The 12,098-nt window shown below is 39.7% G+C and overlaps 1 long non-coding RNA gene across 1 annotated transcript; it reads left to right on the forward strand.

The window, feature by feature from the left end:
* Positions 1-356: 356 nt before the first annotated feature.
* On the forward strand, positions 357-7,677 carry LOC127607527 (uncharacterized). The gene is made up of 2 exons (XR_007964097.1): positions 357-1,334; positions 7,193-7,677. It is a non-coding gene; the product is annotated as an uncharacterized LOC127607527 (long non-coding RNA).
* The last annotated feature ends 4,421 nt before the right edge of the window (positions 7,678-12,098 follow it).

Genomic DNA, 12,098 nt, shown 5'->3' on the forward strand with positions numbered 1-12,098 from the left:
GAACATCCTGGAAGCATGAAACGTGTCCCTTTGTGACGGGACACCTGTTATTTCTCCATCCTTCACCGCGCATTAACAACTCAGGAGAGAACACCAGCACAAAAAAAAAGGGCTTGTGCGTGCAAAAGGTAATTTTCTTCTTGTTTATGCAGGAACCGTATCGGAGACTTGGCACCGTTAGGCATCACCGGAAACATGAGAGTTCTCCCAGCGTATCAACGAAAATAATGACAAGAGTTTAATGAAATGATCACTCATACAGGAAAGTCAAATGTAATGTGTCACGGATTTGGACTTTCATAATGTTGAGATGTGAAGACAAAAAGCCAAGGATACAAGCACAGAGAACCCCCCACTCACAATTAAATGTCCAAAAAAATCATTCAAGTAAAGAAACACAAGGGAAACAAAGTTCTCCACACTGAAGGCTAAGGAGAAACCATGTCTATGACATATGACAGCAGGGAAATAAATACAAATTCACCAGATGACGAGGCCCACCTGGATAAGACAAGACTGGCTGGAGGGAGCTGATTGGTTGACACAAGGAAGAATGCTGACGAGAACTGGTGGAGTTATAAAACAAACAACAACAAAAAACCGAGTGGAAGACCCATTAAAATGTTCCACAGTGGAATGTGACAAAACATGAAACAAAGCGAAATGTCATCAAAACTGCGTCAACAGGAACCACCATTTGTCGCCAGGGATACGTTGGAACTGCCCATAATAGGTGAAACTCATTTCTTTTATATAGTTTTAGCCCTCCCACACACTTGAAACCCATTCTGATTTTTTTTTTAACACAAAACGCTTCCGCCAACTTGATAATTACCCTAGCTTAATGCTAACACATCGGACCTAATGGAAAACATCATGTAAGGGCAATTAGCATCGGTGTTATCAAAATGCTAAACATTGACACAACTGCTACTTTAACACCAAGGGAGCAGCAACACATACAAACAGAACAAACAATACTCAAACCTCAAGGGCATATATTCTTGTTTTATGGGGCCGTACCTTCCTTCCTTCCTTCCTTTTTCTTCATCTATGACGTTGCACCTACGTTCAGTAAAGCTCAGTGTACATTCCGCCACCTAGTGGAAAAGCATCACGATCCCTCGTGTCATACCATTTTGCTTTTGGTGGGCTTTTGCATTGTTTTAAATACATTTAGGTTTGTTTCATGTTAGGTCTCATTTCCCCATGTCTCTTTATTATGTCTTGTTTGCTCATATAGGTTTTCGTTTCCACCTGTTCTCGTGAGCCCTGCTCCTTGTGTCTACCAATCAGCTCCTTCCAGTCATTTCTTCCGTGCCTTGACCAAGCTGGTAATGTAAAACAGCCATATTTCAAATCATCTTTCCCCTTTGAAATGAAAGGAAATTCCGTGAATGTGTTACCAACCCCGAATCAAAATTGGAATGTGTTTTTCAATTCAGAAATAGCCTTCTACATATTGTAACTAAACATGTATGACACATTTGAACAAAACATGTGAAATAAAGAAATAGAATATACGGAACTGACTGCTCAAATAAATATTTAGAACATCGATGCTCATTTTAGTCACTAGGTTATGGTGTTTTGCATTGTGTGTTAGCGTTAAGCTAACAAACGTTCCTTAGTCAGTGTGATGTGGTTGCTTAAAATGCACGCGTAATTCTCCTTGTATTCAATTTCAACTGTAGATGGCATTCAACAGTTTGAAATCTCTTGTTGAAAAATTGTTCGCCATCTTGTTGGGAAGTTCACTCTCACAATACAGCGCTTGTTTTTCAAATTTTGTCAAAAGCAACTGAAAAAGAAAAATCTGATCACGCGTTTCAATTCTGGGCCTGAGTCACAGACAGCGTCTACTTACCGGGCTCTGCAAATGTTTACGTTGCGAGCTTCCGCATTCGTTTAACACTGCGCTTTGGCGCTAATGCGCGTCTGTAAAGTGTGAAGGAGGCCTCTCCATGGTGCCCACGGCCGCTTCTCTTCTCACGCTGTTTTTAGTAAAATATTAGCCCCCGCAGGACTGTGCGGGGCGGCTGACAAATAAGAGAGCTGTTGTTTCTCTTCTCTCACAAGGCTGAGGGTTAATGATCCCAGTTTCGGGGGGTTAAAGCCCGCCACTTTCTCCCGCACCCCAGCAGATGTTGCCGGGACTTTAATGTGGTTATCAAATCGGAGTGCCCTCTGAGCCCCGGGAGCTCATTGTGTGCCGGCGCATTCCGGGGCTTTGCCGTGGTGACGAGGCATCCTAGGGGCCAAGCTGGCCTCCCGCTGGCTCCTCAGCGCAGCCCCCTCGGAGCTGACAGCGTCCCTCCCCCCCACCATCACCATCTCCTCCTCCTCCCATTCTGGCCCTGAAACTGTCCACTCCATGTCATAAAGTCAACCGTCAGCGGATCCTCGCAAGTCACGCTGGACTCATTCTCACTGGCGCACTTTTTGTCACAGAGGTTCCCAACCTCAGGTTTGGGGATCCGCAAACCGAGCTTATATAAAAAAGTGGACCGGTATGCAAATATAACAAACATGCTGAACCAGTTTCTCATTCCTACCTTAGCTTTCGGACAGTTAAAAGATCAGATGTGATTGTGACGTATAATTACTTAAATAGCTGTGCTATAAATAAACGACGAAATAAATAACTTGCGCCATTTGAAAGCTCTAAAATGATTGTGACATCACGTATCATTGCATCCATTAAATCTGACATTCCTACATTGATCGTCTTTTTTTTGGCTTTGTTTTGTTTTTGACTGGTGTGTGGGCAGTGTGGGATGGGTTCCCACTCAGTGATTGCGTGTGAGGTCTGTCTCTATATGTGCCCTGCGACTGACTGGCGACCCGTTCAGGGCGCCTTTTGTCTAAAGTCAACTGGGATTGGATCCAGCAGCCTGTACAAGATAAGCGGTGTTGGAAATGGATGGATGAATGGTGTATTAAGATATGAAAACTTTTATTCGTCTCACAATGGAGAAATTCCTAATTTACAGCAGCAAAATTATGAAAGGGAGAAAGTAGAGGACAAAAGTATATAAATAATTTAATTATAAAACATAAAATATAAATATAAGCATTTTAAAAACGGGTGAGTGGGAGCGAGTCCAGGTTTTCAGGACTGTCTATTTGATGGCAGGAATAAAGGTTTTTATCGTGTGAATGTGTCTTTCCCAGAATAGAAGGTATAATTTCAGAACAAAATCACATTTATTTGAAGTTCACTTGAGATAATCATTGGCCCAATAACATTGTCATTTTTAATGTACTTTTTTTTAACTTTTACCTAATCAATTAGGAACACCAACATTGTGTTGTCTTGTTTTCTGAAAATATTCAAATATGACTTGGGCAAATAATTTTTCGGGCTACCTCCACCCGCCGAAGAACATTTGCTGCTGTATACATTGGAGCAGAGCATATGTCTGTTATTGGAGTTAATTTAATGAAGTGTGAGAGAAGAATGTTCAATTGTTTTGACTTAAACAAAAAAAGTAACAACACTTTTGTCTAAAAAAAATTGGGGTTCAAGTATCAAAGAATTGGACAAAAAAAAAAAAACTCGTCGGCTTGTCCACATGTAACCCGCTACCACCTATTTAGGCCGCACGTGTGCAATGTGTCCCGACTCAACTGCGACACCTTCTAACGTGGCGGAGACGAGCCTCAGGGTGAACCTGCACTTTCTATGTCAACACACGCACACACGCGCACACACACACACAGTGAATAGCGACAGCTGTGGAATTGTTTGTACACAGATGCGTGCATGCTTGATGATAATTGACTCGCAGCTGCACTCAGGAGTCGGAACTGGGAGCTTTTTTTTCCCTTCTTTTTAAACCCCTCTCGTTAGCTCAGGGCAGGAATGTGGGAAACGCCAGTCATCTAGTAACTCAATTAAGACCCCCCCCCCCCCCCCTCTCACAGGACCCCAAAACCACACACACACTCATGCGACTGCTACCTTACACCTTTCTGCCAACAGGGAGATGAGAGTGTCGGCATGTGACCTCTGCAACCTCTTTCCTGGCCTGGGGGGCCTTAAGTGTTTAACTAGTGTCATGAATGGTTGGATTTTTTTTTAAGTATGAAGTGGTACACACAAAATGATAATCAGGTGGAAATTGACACTTTACCCCCCGCGCCCCATCCTCCACTTCTTACGACTGAATGTAAATGTTATTATGACTTTTGAATGAGAACAAAAAATATCTATCCAAAGTCAGCAATTATGCAATCATCCATCAAAATCCATCTAAATGATTATCATGACTATCCTTGGGTTTGGAGTATATTAGAAGTGACTTTTCTTTCTCAATCTGCTCGGAAAATGGTCAAGGTTAAAAAAAAATCCAGTAATTGCGGTTGATAATTGAACAGTACAACCAGATAAGTGGGCTGATTTTAGTATTTCTTCCCCATTTATGATCTAGTTCGGAAAGGGGTAATGTCTGAGGTCTACAAAAGATTATCCTGGGTGATTATCCGGTGCTGTGGGATGTGCTTAAAATTTAATAATCAACCTGAACTACTCAGAAAATGATCAAGATGGAAAATTGTTAATCGAGGTATACACATACAGATGATAATCAAGCCTTATTTTAGCAACCCCCAACCCCTCTTATGTCCACAAATTTCAATTGGCAGATTACTGTACTTTGAAAGACTGTCCACAGCGATTATCCTGCAGTATTAAGTGACTTTTCTTCCCTGATCTGCTTGAAAAATGTTCAGGGTCGACAATTGTTAGTTGGGGTATGCACATCAGTGAAGGCCCGATTATCAGATGTCTTGAAAAGATTATCCTAAGCAATATTTTGCTCGGTGGGTTAAGAGCGAGAATTCCATTTGATTGTAATCTTTTGTGTCAGAGTCAACATGATGATCATTGGTTATTGGATGATCATACTTTTTAACTTGATGAGTCTAATGATCCTGATTGATTGTCGCGGGTTATTGTGTTTTTTTTAAGATATTAAAAAAAATGATGGAGTGGAATAAATGAATTGCCGCGTTATCATTTTTCATTGCACACTATCTTTGCATACAAGATGGATGAGTGACAGTTTCACAGAAATGAGAGCACGTTTTCAATTGATTTTAGGAGGGTTTTAAAATAGCATCCAAGTAAGAAGGAGCCCGCTATGTGCAAGGCGAAGAGATGGATTACTGTAATGTGCCGTAATGTATCAGAATCCTGTGGGAATGATGACAGGCAACAATCAAGGTGCTCAATTAAGTGTGTAACGCTCCGGACGTCAATTACCCGACTGATTGATGAGGCCAAATGATCCGACTCATTTTCTCCACACGGCGTGAAAACGGAAAGGAAATTTTGTTGATGAATTATTTGAATGTGCAGCCAGAACCCATCGCGCTTATGTGCATTTTTTTTTTCTTAGTGGGTGTGTGCGAGACAAATTCGGGGAATAATACAGTACTTGAAAGAATCGTAAAAAACATTGCAAAAAGAAATAGAGCTAATGGTTTTAAAACATATCATAGAAAAGTGGTTAATGTATCAGCCGAGTTGTATTTCTCGTCTTTATTTCCATTGATGGCTGTGATGTTCCTGCGGCCCGCTAACAAAAGCCTAAACAATGTTTGAAGAGCGCCTTGAGACCAGTTTGGACTAAAGCTTTGCGTTTTTTTTTTATCTTGTGCATGTTGTCAATGTGTAGTGGGATAATTGAAGTGATCCTCCACGATGGGATCTATTTATACGGAGCATAATTCCCTCTGTATTCAGGCATTATCATGGTGTCAGTGCAAGCACAATGACACAATAAGGTCAATATAATGAAACTCCAAAACAATATGGTGTTGTTCGGCCCAGAAAAAAAAGGGAGCCGGCCCACATTGTTTTGCTAGGCTTTTATTGAACCCTTTGCAAAATGAGCATTATCATCTTGTCAAAAATGTGTTATTGTAATTCAAGTGATATTTGTGGAAATAAAACTTCTAGAATTTTCTTTGATAAGTCATTGCCAAAAAATATTTTAAAGTTTTGGAATAAATGTTTTACGGCTTTGATTTCAACAACAGAATAAAAATAAAATTAATTAAAAATGAGATTTGCAGCAAATTGAGTTTGCCAGATAATAGGGATCTAAGTTCACTGGAAAAATAGTTCCAGGAATGCTAAGTCACTATGTTATTACAATTAAACAACACATTTATGATGTCAATGCAATCTAGCTTGTTGAGTTTAAAAAGGACATACAAAATTAGATTCAAAACGCATGGTTTGTTTTAGACCATATAGATCAGTCATAGAAATTTTTGATTTTAGCACAGCAATACTCTGTTGCTATGTTATAATAATATAATAACATATAATTATGCCATCACTGCTGATATTTTGAAATAATTTTTTTATGTACAACATTTTTAAAGGTTGAATTGAATTTTTGTGCAGCAGTACTACATTTAAAGCTCGGTTACTGTGACTTGTTTTATGTTGATAGAGAAAAAAATTCATCTGTGCTGTATGTTACACATACATACAGCACATTTGCCAATAAAGTTGTATTCAGTTCAATTCAATTCAATTCAATTCAATATTACAGTGTAACATTCAGTACATAACCTAATGACTTTATCAGAGACAAGGACAACTTTTTAACCTATTTGCATAATTTAAAAAGTCAACATGTATAAATATTTGTAGACCATTTAGAATAGCTAAATGGGTGGGTTGGAAGTTAACTGCAGCATTACTCCAAAATAAAGCTTGTGTACATGTGATAATATCATCTTTAAAATACAGGCTGTCGGCTTTAACAGACAGTCGATATTATAAAGAAAAATGCTGATTTGGATTACACTGCAGCGATACTACAATTACATCTTAGTTACTGTGTTAATACAAGTCACTAGCCTACTTCAGTAATGGAACCAAAAATATTTTTCATTGCACCACTTTGCACATTTAGACTCTTAATTAAACCTTCATTTCTATTTTCTGTTCAAATCAACAGCATCCGCGGCAAAGAAAAAAAAATGACATCAGTTTATCCGCTAACACCCCCCCCCATTAACAATTTGACAAACAGCCCTTTTATAACAGGCCCATATCATTCTGCCTGACTTTGCCCCTCAGAGGCTGAATTCAGTTATTGATTGCCTGTTCAGTTTCACTTGGAAAAGGTTGATAAAAGGAGGTTTTCACTTTCTCAATTCGATGTGACAGCTCCCTAACAAGAAGAATGGACGCAGCCCATTCACAGGCAAATCAAGCTAATCCAGCGTGCCCCTGCACTCTCAATGGAGAAGTCACAGTCCTTCCTGGCCCATTCCATCACCAGCCCCCTCCTCCCAGCCCCCCACCCCCCACATCCCCCTCGTCTTCACAAGCCTTCAAAGTTAGCCCAACTCCTCCGAGAGACAACATTGCTCTTTGTGCGCGCCTCTCCCTCGCCAACAAATGGGTAAACAGCTCGGTAAACGTGTACCAAGTCAGAGCGGAAACAAAAACTCGGGCGCATAATCACTTTGCTTTCGCTGTAATCTGCTTTCAGCGTGCTTCCACTTCTGTTTGGTTTCCACCTGTTGATTTTGCAGGCTGATTTGAGCCCGAGGAAATGACATAAAAGTGTGAACGTGTCCGTGGAATGTACAAAAGTTCAATGTAATTTTTTTTTTAATTTAATATTGAACGATTAAAGTGTCAGCTAATGCGTTCCATGAAGCACCGTATATTAGCACACTGTCGACCTTTCGCAACATTTGCTAATTTCATAATTTGGGGTTGGGGGGAATAACAGATGATATCCATCTGTTATTCATCGAAAATCTCCTCTCTATGCTGTTTTTGCAAAGTACACATAAAACCAACATTTTATATTGAAAGCTAAAAGGGTAAAGATAATCCGTTTATATAGTCGCTGTTTGTTCTTGCGGAATATTTCTGTTTTCTGACTTTTTTTAGGGAGCTATTGTCTCTTATTAACATAACATGAGAACATAAGAAATACACGATGATAACTTTGCATATTCATGATTCTAAATATCGACTATCCATGGCTACAAGAGTAATCAAAACAACTTATCTTAGATTTGTGTCTGCGAGCTTAATGCTAAAACCATTGACAGACTAACGACTGGCATATGTAACAGTATCATAACCCTTGAAGCAATGGATCTTTGAACACAACAGCACATAAACAGAGCGCGTAAGAGTACTCACAGGCATATATTCTTTATCCTACGTGCAGATAAAGTGAAATTACTGCAGTTTACTGAGGACCTGTAACCAACTCTGCCTACAACCGGATGTCTGTATTATACTAACGCCAGGTGGCCAGAAAGGAACAGGAACATGTTCAATGAATTGAAGCAAAAAATGCGACTAAAATGCTTTCATACTTTATATTATATTTGATTGTCAAATTAAACTACTTATTTATAAAGTCCAGCATCATCTATTTTTCTCATTTAAAATCATCCCAGTTTTTCCTTTGTAAAATTTTATTTATTTATTTATTTATTGGTGCGGGGATGTTGGAATGGATTCATGGCATTTCCATTATTTCACTGGGTAAAGATCCAGAAAATGTTTTCACAAATGAGCCTGGTCATGAAACGAATTGAACTCTCTAGGCACCCCTGTATTATTATCATTACTATTGCTGTTATTATTATTGTTGTCGTTATCATTATTATGGTGGCATGACCGGTTGTTGTGCGGCAGAGTTCATAGAGTTCAATCATAGCTGTTACATCATCTAACTGTCATAGACCAATAACGAGTTGGCAGTCACACCCATTAGGCTATTTTAATATCCGGCAGACAATCAAGTCAACAACCTTAACCATCATTGATCAAAGCTGTAAGACTCATAAAACTCATGAAATTGGATGTACTTGATATTTTGTATGTTCATTTAGCAAAAATACACAGCGTGAAGAAAGAAAATCCAATTGGCTATTTGTGGCATTACTCACAAAAAAATGTAATCAAAGTACATAACCGTCATGAGTCACACATTTTTCTGCAAATCCCACGTCAGAATAGAAAACGGGTGCAAAGGCAAGGGTGAATTAATGTCCACGTGAGTCAACGTGGGTGTGCGTAATAGTCTTCACAAGGACCGTGCATTTTTCCCCCCCAAGTCCACATCCACGAAGCTTTTACTCACTTTCATCAGTGATTGAGATTGAGGACTGCAATTTCTTTGTAGATGATGCCGAAATGTTTTGTTGTGTGTTACGATTATGCTAACCCAAAGAGGTGACATCTACCCACAATCTTGCTGCCGTAGACTGTAAATTTCCCCAGTGTGGGACAAATAAAGGATATCTTAATCTTAATCACGGTCACTTGTAGCAATGTAACCCACAACATGGTGAAAGAATTTTCAAAAGATTATGTAATGTTTACCCACTGCACTAAATTGGACCAAAAGGAGCGTGTGTGTGTGTGTGTGTGTGTGTGTTTGTAAAAGGTCAGTGTTGATATGAAGTAATTGTGTGAATGTTGAAGGCACGTTATTTTCCACCATTTAACTTGATTTTGATTTTATTTGCATTTTTTTTTACATTATTCTACATTTCTTATGTTATGCCCATCATTCCAACTTCAACTTTTCACCCCGGCCCCACAAAAAATAGAAATCCCCATCCATTCCCTTTGATGCATTGAATACATCATTTGCGTTCAAGATTCAAAATGTTCATCTTCATTCTGCTGCAAGCTTTCAAAAATTCCCACATATATAACATCCATTCCACATTCCACTTTTGATTTGATCATTTTTCAACAAAATCAATCAATATCATTTGGCATTTTTCAATACCATTCCACGTCATTCCATAAATTGCAAAATGTGACAAGAGTAATATTTTTACCGCTCCCTCACTGGCACTTTTTCAAAAATGCACAATTCAATTAATCGTTGATTAATTGTGTGGATAAGGAGTATGAGTCTGGAAAATTGATTTGTTGTCTGGGTTCGTCTGTTAAAATGTATTTTTGTTGACTGGTACACAACGAACTCAAACTCAAATACGGGCGTCCTCCATCTCCATTTGAAGCAATGCAGAGAATTCCTCTTATCTTGAATGTAGCGGCCAAATTGGTTTCATTAGGCAAGTTTTTTTTTTTTGTCAACAACATAAACAACCTCTTTGTGACCCCCCACCACTTAAAGAACTTTACAAGGTGTCGTCCGTCTTGGGTCAGGAGATCGCAGAGGTCTCATTCACGTCTGACTTTGTGCGTCTTTGTCGTCGGCGTCTTTCAGGTGAAAGAAAAGCGGGGGGGAGATTAACATGACTTTGCTTTATCCACCGCATACAGTCCTCAAAACCATAAAACACGTCCCAAAGACGAATCGGCCCCCGGCTCTGAATGCACACTTGTTCCTGCTCTCAATTCAGCTTTCAGGCCCCTCTAAGGAGACAAGGCCCAATCACAATATTGTCAAGGCTCTGTTGGTTTTCTGGTTCAAATCCTTGTTCACGCTGTTTGCTGAGTACTCATCTGCTGTGACAGGCTTCAGACAAACACTGAGTCCTGAAAGAGGTCTCCCACAACCAGATCTTTCCTGCTGGGCAGTGGCTAAAACGCTCCTTTCTCTCGCCATCAAGTGGAACCCGGCCTATTGAGCCGGGCCCTGGGATCCCTCCATTGACGTGGGCTACGGGCCAGCGCTTCACCCCTCCTCGCCCCGGGCCACCCTCATTCTCCAGGGACACCTGTACCCCCGAAGTCCCATCGTGAGAAACCTTCCCCGCGGGCTTTTGCCACCTGAGCTCCGTCGAGGAGTCAAAGGATGCCAGCCAGACCCGCCTCTGAGAACTTTGTTTACTGGCAAGCGCTCACACGGATTGAAGTTGAGGGGATTAAGGCCTCAAACGGCGCAAGCAAACGCGACCGAGTTCGCAGGGTTCCATGACTAGTTTGTTCGTGATCTTTTTTTTTTCCAGACCAGTATAAGTGCTGACCGATAGCGAGTACTGATAACACAGGTACATTTGATACATAACATTTGAATGAATTAACACAATGACAGAGACCCAGTCAGTTCAACACAAACTTCAATAAATCCCTTTAAAGCCGGGATTTCTTTTCGGGGCGTTTTACTGAACCACGGTGTAAAACAAAGACAGACTATGACCAAATATACTACTGAAGGTGGATACAAGTACAACAAATTAAGCCACAGGTGAGTTTAGCACTCCGGATAACAGACTTAGGTAAGTAAACAATCTTTGTTGCCTGGACTGCATTCAACAGGAAATTAGACCTTATTAATGCACTGAAGAATAAACACCTTAGCCTATTCTCAGTTGATGAAATGTGGTAAATGCATGAATGCCGTTAAAAAAACAAACTGAAATCGCTGAAAATCGTCATACCACTCAAATTGAGTCGTCAAATAAATGTATACATTTCGATAGCAATGCTCTCATAATGCACTGTGACTAATGAAAGCTTCTAAATATTTGTATTTGTGTCTTAATGTGGATGTGAGAGTGGAGAAAGATGCAATTCACACAGATGAACATCATGTCATCCGTGTGCATCATTTCCTTCCTGATAGTAAAAATGCAGACGAGAGGGTCTTAAGTATTGGAGGCTGTTATCCGCAGCCTTTAAGAGTACCGGTACTCGATACATTGAAATGCGACCAGTATCAGCCAGATACTGGTATCTGGTATCAGTAATCAGTAATCGGCCACTACTTTTGTCACAATTTGAAATTTTAATCTTCTGTGAGGAGCGTCATTAAAGTCATTTGTCTTACTTACTTGACGCAACTGTACTTTAATTGAGTCTTTTTCTGTTGTTGTGATGACTTTTTCCACCCTAAATTTGGAAACTTTTTTTTTATTCCGTGCATGCCGGCATGACATAACAAAAGCTCTAAGTCATGTGAGAAGTTGATATGAAATATTTGAAATATATAATTTATTTTATACACATTTTTTTCATTATTTTCAAAAATATGATTACATTTTATTTTATATTCATTTATCCATGTACCTTTCCCATGTTTTAATGTTCATTTTATTCAGTTCACTCTTTTTATGATTTATTTTTGCCAGTGAAGTCAACTGAGATTGAGAATTCAAACAACCACCGGGTGAGTACT

The sequence above is a fragment of the Hippocampus zosterae genome, chromosome 1 (assembly GCF_025434085.1).
Source record: "Hippocampus zosterae strain Florida chromosome 1, ASM2543408v3, whole genome shotgun sequence".
NCBI lineage: Eukaryota > Metazoa > Chordata > Actinopteri > Syngnathiformes > Syngnathidae > Hippocampus > Hippocampus zosterae.